The sequence below is a fragment of the Vanellus vanellus genome, assembly GCF_965231255.1.
Source record: "Vanellus vanellus genome assembly, chromosome: 19".
NCBI lineage: Eukaryota > Metazoa > Chordata > Aves > Charadriiformes > Charadriidae > Vanellus > Vanellus vanellus.
The window spans coordinates 10,550,519-10,560,884 of NC_138924.1; positions in this window are offsets into that span (position 1 = coordinate 10,550,519).

A 10,366-nucleotide genomic window follows, 5' to 3' on the forward strand; every position below is an offset into this window, starting at 1 on the left:
GTGGCTTTTTAGGAAGATAGTCTTCAGCATGAATCCAAATAACTGGGAGGTTAATGCTAATGGCAAAAAGTCTGTGGGAAAGTTCTGCGCAGGATACAACCTGAGTTTAGTGAGGTAAATTCTACTGGAGATCTGGCTCATTTTTTATCGAGGAAGCACTCCCTACATGTGTCAGATCATAACACCGAGATTTAAAATGAAAGGAAGAAAGCAAATACTCTCTTTGAGAAAATATTTGGGCCTTTTACTTGGCGTCAAATATGAGATTTCTTCTAGAATCTTTTCCATTCACGAAGCATATGTTTGTTGATGTTCTTTTAATGCATGCCAGTGTGTTTCAGATGTATCCTACCGCTAGGTTTTAGTTGATGCAAGGTTTAAGGCTAACAAAAGTGGAAAGTCAAAGGCGAAAATCTTTCACTTAGTCACTGGAGGGGTAACAACTCAGACAAACATACAGGAGTAAGAGGTCAGAATTGATCCTGCTGTTCCTTGGAGATGTGTGTTTGCAGGTGGATTGCAGTTTAGAAGTAAAATAAAACTTCACAAACTGAATCCAGTTGTTGGTTCATGGAATTTCAGAAAAGAAAGGAAACGGGAACTCCAGTAACTGGTAAGCAGACTGTGCCTGAACTGTGTTTTCACCTGAAATTCCTCTATTGTTTACAAAAGGTAAGTCTGATATTTCCTCAGTTGAATCCCTTGTTCAGTATTGCCGTTGTTAATAATGACACTTATTCTTAGAAAACAATCCATTTCAAAAGTGAAATGATCTCTTACGTACATGAAAGTTTTGCTCTTGGAAGCAGTGCCTTTGAAACACGGATCTGAAGGTACTTTATGTACAGTCTTGGTGTTCTGATAATGTTCCTGTGCTGCTTCTACATCTATGAGCATTTGCTCACGTATTTTCTTCTCGATTGTGTATAGTGTTGAGACATTTCCTCGAGCAGACAGTGACTATGAGAGACTTACTGCAATTACAATCACGCTTTTTTCCAAAAAGGAAGTAAATCTGGTTGAGTTGGCAACTGGACCAAAGTCCGCAGTAAGCTGGTCTATCAGGAGTCACATATCGCTTGGGTTGTTTGTTTTTTGAATGTTTCCAAAAGCAATGTTGTTATGTTTACCTGGAAATGAACTATTGTTCTTATTTTATGGCCCTTGAAGATGCTAAATGGGTATTTAACCAAGGATTAGCATGCATCACTATCACCAAGGATGATGCTGGAGAAGTGAGTGTCTCTGGGAATGAAACCACCTCTTGCTATATTTACCAGCTGCAATTGGAGCATATGTGCAGCATTAACGCATGACACTTACTCAATGCAGTCATCTTTACTGCCTAGTGATAAAGTTTTGGAGCATTCACAGTGGTTGTTTGTCACAAGTGTGATAATTCCAGAGTGTCATTTGTGCATTTTCAATATTGAAAACTTAATTTGCATCAAATCATATGATCTATAGTTGTTCCGATCACTAATTTCCTCTGTTAAGGCTTTTAGGTATTGAAAGTACAATTAAAAAAAATTAAAAATTCTAATTACCAAAGATGTTCCTACGTGCTGTTTTCAGTAGTAAAGCTTCTATTGATTCAGACGTGTACTGAAGGCCATTGAATAGCTGAAAGGATCATATCTCTGCCAATAAACTGCAGCCGTTTCCTGCTGTTGAATGCCTTTTACTTCCCTGATCAAAACTGTACAACTCTCAGATGAGGCCTCTGAAATTAGCAGAACTCGTTTTGTGAGAGAGGAGCAATTGTGAAATGAGCTGTGCTGTATGTGCGTCTGAAGTGCTAAAAAGACGTGGCCTACGCTTGAAGGTAGCTGGGTAGCCTTTCTTCAAACCTTGAGTGAAGTCCATCAATCCAATGGCTTTTGGCCTTTCTCCTGGGAGGGGATGAGACCCAGCAGGGAAAGGACCTTCTTATGCAAAGAACTCTTATTTCCCCCAGCGTGACGGCAAGCATGGATGCACCACCTTCTGCAAATGCCCTGCTTCCAAAAGGAGTTGGCCACTCTCGTTTTCTCTTAAATCTTAAAAGCCCAACTCCAAAAATATTTTTCGTCTTCATCCTATTGTTTGCATCGGTTCTGGAGTTGCTGGTTATGGCCGGAGCGTATTGTCCTGTTCCCCACCCTCCCTGTGGCTGGCACAGCAGATTGCGTCGCTGCTTTTCTCTATAGCCGAGATCTACCCATTATCTGCAGATCGGGGCCGTGAAGCGTCCTGAGAAAGCGCACGGGCTGCGGGCACAGCTGCCCCGGCTGGCCGAGGGCCCGGAGCATCAGCGTACGTGTTAATTGCAGCTTTTGTTACGCTTTTTCCCTTAGGTCCAGTAAATTGAAGCAAGAAGTTAGTAAAATGCAGTCATCCATGCTTGCTGATTTATCGTTTCAGGAAAATAAAAACTTGACAGAAGCTTGGAAAGTTGTGCCTTTTGTTTGGGACAAGACTCCAACTTCCTTGTTCATGTGTAAAAGATTTCCTGTTTGTGAAAATTAAAAGCAATGGTTGACAAGGTCTCTGTAGCAAAATCAGCCACAAACTAGAAAATCTATTAAGGATGCTTCTGGATTTAATATAAATCAGAATTTTCTGACCATATTTGTAGAATCTAGAAATGCTGCTCTCGCTGAAGGTTGCTCGCTTCACGAGTCTCAGGAGCTTACAAAGAAACTGAACCAGATGGGTGACAGCCTGGCTGCTTGATTAAATAGACAAACTCAAGATTCTTGGGGTTTTGGGATTAAATAATGTTTTTCATTGAGACAGACTGTATCAGTTTTCCTAGTTTTTGCAATTTAGTCCTTTTGCCTGGACAAACAAAACCCTCTGAGGAAAGATAACTGAGCAGGACATGGGGGTGTCTGTAGGACATGCCATAGGCTCATGTAATTGTTCACCTGAAGGCGTAGTTGAAAGGATACTGGAAAATCAAGTTTAGTCTTTTATTTAAATTTCATGAAAAATGACCTCAAGACTGAAAATCACAAGGAAAATTTCTATTCATTTGCTAAACTGTAGTTAATCATTGGGCTTGAATGCAGCATTTGCATCTGGCATGGCGGCGTGGTGGTGATCCTCCCAGAACAGGCGTGGGGATCAAACCAACCCCAGCTGCTTCCCTGTTTTTATTGAAGCCTGTGAGAAGTGCAGAGACAACCAAAGCATGTATGGATACTTGTTTTAAGACCAAAAAAGGTAAATAAACATGTATGAAAAGAAAATGCATTTGTACAAAAGGACATCCAGCAGGGGCTCTCTGTTAATTGTTAGCGTGGAAAACAGGGAAAAATAATGGCAAAATCCAACTTTCATTGGTGTTCAGGATCATTGCAGCCAGATCTCTAACAGGTCAGTGCTTCCTTCGGGTGGATTCGAAGCTGTCATCCTGCTGTGTGTTTCCAGTCTGATTCCCACGGCGTAGGCTTCCGTGGAAGTCGTTGCTCACCTGCCTGGCAGCATCTGGGGCCAGGTGAAGGCATCACCGGGTTCAAGGAACAGCATGTGGTGTTTCTGGCTCGCAGCGCTGGGTGTGGTACCTAGCAGCAGTTCTTGAAAACTCTCAGATTCTGCTGTTCTCCTTAGTCTTTCGCTATAAGCCATCACCTCAGTGCTGGTTCCAGCCATTCGTGTCTCTTGCCGATATAACACTGTGACCCCAGAGCTAAGGCAGCCGAACCTTCGGTCCCATGTTACCTGGCTTACTGAACCTCATCTTCGAACTTCTAACGCTTTATTTAAAAATCATGACTAGAGAGCAAACTGATGTCCTTAGGTGGGTCGCATGCTGCTTTGGTTTATCAGAGTTCACGCGGTTCCATCCCCTGCAAAAAAAATAAATATCGGAGCAGATGCTTCACAGCCTTTGTTCAAGTGTTTGTCTGAGCTCTGAAAATACAGGACTCCTTGTAGTCAGTTAAGCAATATTATTTATCTTAGTACTGCTGAAATTCTTTTCAGCTTTAGATTTTTATTGGGTGCAAAGTACAAATGAGTTAGTTCCTAGAGCTCTTGTGTATGACCACTTTTCTTTCCGGAGTTTGGAAACAGCACATCCAAACTGCCCTCAACTTTTCTCAGTAAGTTGTCCCTCAGTTCTGTGTAACATGCTAAAATAACGCGCCTCTCCCTTTTCCAGAAAGTGGGAAGCACGGGGAGCCCTTGGGGGCCTTACCAGGCAGATTTCAGTGTCTCTTGTGAAAGAAACTGATACGTTTCCCTTTTGCTCAAACTGAAGGGATCAGGGTTGGTTTATACCATCTGCCTTTTCCACAGAGTGTAACAGAGGCTTAATGCAAATGAAATAATAGCATTATTAGGGTGTACTTTTGCATAGAACTATTGAATCATAAGATAATTCAGGTTGGAAGAAACTTCAATAGTTGATCCAGTCCAGCCTTCTACTCAAAGCAACGTCGTCACTGAATTTGGGCATGCCCCAATGCTTGCAGATACGATTGATTTAAATTTTAATTTAAAAAAAAAAAAGTTAAATGAAGATATTTTGTTTTTTGAAATACATTCTTTTTACTTTGGTTTATCAGCATTCTGTAACAGCCAGGTCATCTTATCTAGACTTTCAGATCTTGTCTGCAAACACATATCTTCATCTTACTGACTCTTCTCTGGCTTTCTGTTTAGTGAAATTATCCTGCAACTTCTATTGTCTCTACACCATCCATTTGAGAGTGTTTTGTCCAACTGAGGTAGAAGAAAGGAACTAAACTAACAAATAAATTGGAGAGGCGGTGGATTATGTGCTGGCTGTGTTTGGAGTTGAAGAAATAGTTTGAGGCAACAGGCTTAACTGGATCTTAACACCAGAGAGAAGTTGGCCAGGGGGTTCGGTAGCTCTGGGTACACGGGTAGATTTGTTTCAAATTTGCTGAAATATGATCTAGAAAGCACAGTGTTCATCTAAACCTTCTTTATGTTTAGGATGCAATGGCTGAGATGGTTTGCAGATTAAAAATTGTCCCTTCACTTAATGCAGCATTCTGATGGAGAAAATATTTATATGTATTATAAATAAACTTCAGCCGCCCAATAAGAGACTGCAGGGAAACTGGAGAGCGCGGGTTAGTTAAGAACTGGATAACAACAAAGGAAAGCTGCTGCTTCAGAGCCAGAAACAGGATCCAACACCAGCAGTGGCAAATTAAGAAAGCCTTACAAATGCTGTTTGTATTATGATGTTTGGAGTAATGAGACAATGCAAGGAACAATGTGATTACAGAGATCTGGCCCTGACATCGTTGGGCAGATCCCTACTCTGAAGCACTCCATTGACATTCTGACAATTGCCCCGCTCAGAATTACCGCGCTCAGTGCCGGTGCCACGCAGCAGTGTATGTACCGTGGGGAGAACAAAGTATGCAGGATTTGGGCACGAAGGCTTGGCCGAGGTAGGGAGGAAGAGCTCAGCAATGGGGATGGGATGAACGTATACGATGCAGCCTCAAAGTAAACGAGATTAGGACAGCAAGCTCAGCAGGAGCCAGCAGAGTGTCCTGCCAGCAAGGAAGGTGAAGAGCACCCGGAGTCTCGTTAGCAGGAGCCGAGCCAGGAGGTGGAGGGAAGTGGTTCCCCCCCCTCTGCTCAGCACTCATCAGGCCCCACGCAGAGTACAGCGTCTGCTTCCCCGAGCCCCCTCCGCCTCAGCACAGACAAGGGGGTCATTGCAAAGGTGCCGCCTGCCTCTTCGGTCCCTCAAGGCGGGAGGATGGAGGCAACAGCCTGAGATTTAAGTAAGCGATTCTGACCTGATACAAGGAGAAACTTCTTCAGCGAGAGGGCAGTGCAGCAGTGGGACAGGCTGACACAGCGGCTGTGAATTTTTGTCCCTGCAGGTTTCCAGAAGCACCCGGATAAACTCCCAGCTGCCTGGACTGACCGCATGCCAGCCCTGCCTGAGCAGGAGGCCGGACGAGAGACCGGAGAGCCCTTCCAGCCTGAATTGTCCCATGATTTGAACTCATTTCCAAACTCACAAGGGTAGAACTGGCTGAATTTTTAAGCTCTGATGCGCAGATGTTTATGCAGCAATTTAATCGTGGCTCAACGCTTCATCTAGATGCTGGAGGTTTTCTTTTGTGACCCACCAGCAAACAGAACAAAAAGTTAGATGAGTTTTTGTCAGATGATGTTTTCCTTTTGGTATGGAATAAAACCCCTTTGGAGATTTCTTTTTGTAGATCAAAACCATTCACATTGCTTCTTCAAGGGGCAGGAAAGGATTCCACACAGGAAGACCCAAATGATGCACACTGACCGTTAGCACACACGCATGTTTATGACCTTGCTCACGAGCGAGTGAATTGTAAATGTTTGCTTGCCATGTGGTCTTGCCTTTTTATCTTCAGTTTTGATTACAGAAATGTTCCTGTTTAAAAGACATACGCAAGGGAATAAATCTCTGGGCCCGCAGCCTCTCAAAGCACTGGCAGCCCAGTATTTAACTTGTAACAAAGAGAATTTTAGTGGAAGCTTTTTGATAAAAATTTGGCAGCATATCAGAGGACCAATTTGACCATGAGATGTGAAGAAAGATGTCACACAGGGTGTTCAAACTTCTTACCTTTCCCTCTAATTATATATCTTTAAATGATTATGAACGAAATATAGGCTAGTTACCTTATGCGTATATAAGATTTTCAAATAGTGACTCAGTTAAAGAAGTAATTAAATTTTGCTTTTAGTATAATCCAGAGATTTGACTGCTTAACAAGGCACGAGGCAAACTAGCAGCAGTTTAAAGTAGAAAGAATTAAGAGTGACCTGAAGAATGGTTAGCTTTTAGCACAAAATCTGTAGGGATAAGGTGCTTGGACTGTTGTTTAACCTATTTGATTTAACTGGGACAAAAATGCTAGCTATATTTTAAAGTTGCCTTCTCTTTCATGTGAGTGGCAGGCAGCCTAATCAGCAAAAGACAGGTTGAGTGCGAAGAAGGGTAGAGTTCAAATAAATAAATAAAAGATATTGAGTTGATTAAAGGAAAGTAAAGGGATAGAACACAGATGTGAATATCCCTTCCTAATATATTTCACTCTTAGCTGGGTTTGGTCTTGCTTCCTTTGACTGCTGGGCTTTGATGTTTCAGGGTAGAAAGCAGACGCCTACTTTACCTAGGCTTTTGTGTTCAAGGCAGCATTGACCCTTTGTCTAACAAGTGCTCGGGCAGGTTATAAATCTGTAACATTGCACTTCACCTTTTGTATCTTGCTTAATGACCTTTTAAAAATAAATGCGGAATAGCTGAAGGGAACAGTATCAGCGATGGAAAAGCTGACACGTACGCAACCTGAGCTCTGATTTTTTAGATCGCTCCAGTCTGTTAAACAAAACTTCTTTTTCTTTGCTCTGTGGTTAAAAAAAAAAAAAAAAAGGAGGAAAAAAGGGGGACAGGGGAGTGTTTTCTTAGCTGGGTTCTCTGTCTTATAATTCAGCTGTAAACTGCCTAATGGAAAAATGCTGCACAGAGTAATTAGAGTACAGAAAGAGGCTATAGTCATTCAAATATGAAAATAGATTCTTTGCACAAATACCTGCTATTTTGTTTTCAGAAGTCTGTGGAAAGCTGTTGTTTTAAGGGGATCTCACAAAAGCCATTGGAAATGGCATTGTTTATTTCTCTTGCATAAAAACGGTCGTTTAAGATTCTCATCAGGCTTTTTTTCTGTTTCCCACAGTACTAAATTTAATGTACGTAGCCTTGATATGGAAAAAATATATGATAACTTTTATCTGAATCCATGAAAATGTATACTATTCCAGAGGGATGTCTTACTATAAAATGTTCTCCATCTGAATGAAAGGAAAACTGAAGTTTCCCAGCATTTCAAACTAGTATAATAGTTTATTTTGGTGATGATTATAACAGGTATTTTGGATTCATGTGTACAATAGTAAAACACTGACATTTGCTCTTGTTTATGTATTTTGCTTAAAATAAAAGATTACTCCAAAGGAAGGTATTTGAGGAAGACTACTTGCAGAGAGAGGTCAGATTTATTTTGGCTGGCTGTTTTGGCCTATCAGCTGGAGAACAACCTGCACAATTTACGGAGACCTTCAACCCGCTTACAGTTGCCTTTACTACAATTACTTTTAATGTAGAATACCTACCTTGGCTCAACTGCCACATGCTGACAGACTCTTGCAAGCTGTACCAAATAGTTTCCAATAACTATACTACTTAGATCCCCCAAATAATGGCTATACCAAAACCAGAGTATGTTACAGGCAGGTCATCTATGCTATTTGTAGTTTTTCCACGTCCACAGTTGTACGCCCTGGCTCAGGGTGAATAGGTTCTGAGTGAAGCAGTTTTCAAGTGTCCTCACAGCCTTTATTTCTGCAGGGGTTCTTTAAATAGTTGGTGCTATCCATTCTCAGAGTTTAACTGAAAGGCTTGTGATTCACGTGTGTTTTTCCTCAAAGCCACAGCACTCTGATAAATGTTATAAGGTCAGTCTGAAAAATGTATTAGACGCTTTAACTTGTCACAGCACACAGTGCAATGGCTACCAGGGTGGCTGTAAAGTTCTGCTCTCTGCTTTGTGTGCTACACGGCTGTGTTAACTTCTGGGTGCTACGCTGCACCCTATATGGGACTTCATTTCTTTTGTTAGGGCCCTAATTGAATTTTTGTTTCCGAATACTAGCATTTTTGTGTAGTCTTTGTAGTTATCCACAGGAGAGACCCTCATGTGTCAGGTTGTTCCCTGGCTGTGCATTTCAGTCTGTCGGCTTTGCCCTTTACATAGATGATCCTGCCTGGGTTACAGATTCAGACCATAAATCACTTTTTGATTTAATTTGTAAAAAAACATCCTGCTTTAACAAATAGTGTTCTGGATTGATTTTGGGTTAAAGCGGTGTTGATGCCTTGAGCCCGAATGCCTGACTCTGGAAACATGAGCAGTGGAGAGGAGCTTTCCAGCAAAGTGGTGGTCTGTGGGGAGCAGTGCCGTGCGGTGATTTACAGAGCTACCTTTGAATTCCTTGCGTTTCTGCTGGTCTCTGGCAGAGGTGCTCAGAACCCATCTTTAGAGTTCAGTAGGCATTAGTGCATACTGGTAAAAAGGTCAAACTCCCATCACGATAATAAGTCTCACTAGCTGGGAGTGTTTGGATTCCTTGCCTTCTGCCCCAATGAAGATTGAAACTTAAATACAAACTCAAAATCTGTTCTAATGGAAAACAGATCAGTTAAAAAAATAATATTGCTGGTATAGTAGTTTGTGTAGAGGACAATTTCTTCCAAGCTGGCTTGCTATTTATCATCATCTTTTTGAATAAAAATTTCATTTGGGTCAATTTTTGCCCTGCTTCTCCAACTCCCTATCCCTGAATGTCTTGCAGAGAGCAAATGAACTGATAATCCATAAACCCACATTACTGTATCATGACATGACACATGGGAGCAGCAGGCTGGGTTTGTGGAATGCTGCTCGCATTCTGATTTACAATTCGCATCTAGTAAACACTATAAAAAAAACCTTGTGATTGGGTCTTTCAGCTGTAGGTGAAGGTAGCTACCTGCTCCTAAAACTTAACCTTTCCTTCTTGTGTATAATGTAGCTGCATATTCCAATATCCTCCCCATATCTTGTATCCTTCTACGTTTTATAAATGCCATTATACTTGCCATTTCCTTTTATTTCATGTATTACTATACTTCATGTATTCACGTATTACATTTATTTCATGTATTACACTGATGTATATATATGTATGTGTATGCCTATATATAGGTGCATACAGAAGTCTGGAGTCCTACAATTGTCTTCTGTCCATTTAATCTTAGTTCCTATAACTCCTCCAATCTGTCAGGAAAGACATAATTCTAAGAGTCAAGTGTTGTATTACATTGTTGGTTTGCTCATATGAAAGACTGGTAATGCTGCGTTTTGCTCTATGCCATTGTTTGTTAAAAAAAAAAGAAGAAAAAAAAGGAGCAAGGGGTGGGAGTAGAGGAAACTACTGTCCTTCCAGTATTAGAAATAACGTTACTGTTAGTAGACTACTTTTAGGAGTCATCAGTGATGATCAAATTCCTCTTAATAAGAACAAATGGTGCTGTTGATGGAGTACATACTGCAAGGAGCTTCTTATAAAAATTACTAGATACAAATCCTAACCTGGGAGTGTTAAAAGTGCTGGTATAAGAGCACTGCCTTTTCTTAAATTCCCTTCCAGGTAAGTTTGAAGACAAGAAAAACAAACAAACCAACCCCCAGAGTGAGGATCAGGTGCAGAGAAGCAGACTGCTGCTGGCCAAGCTTTGTACAGAGTGTACGGTGCGGAGAGCGTGGTACAGGGTTGTATTGAAAATGATCTATTTGCCACAGAG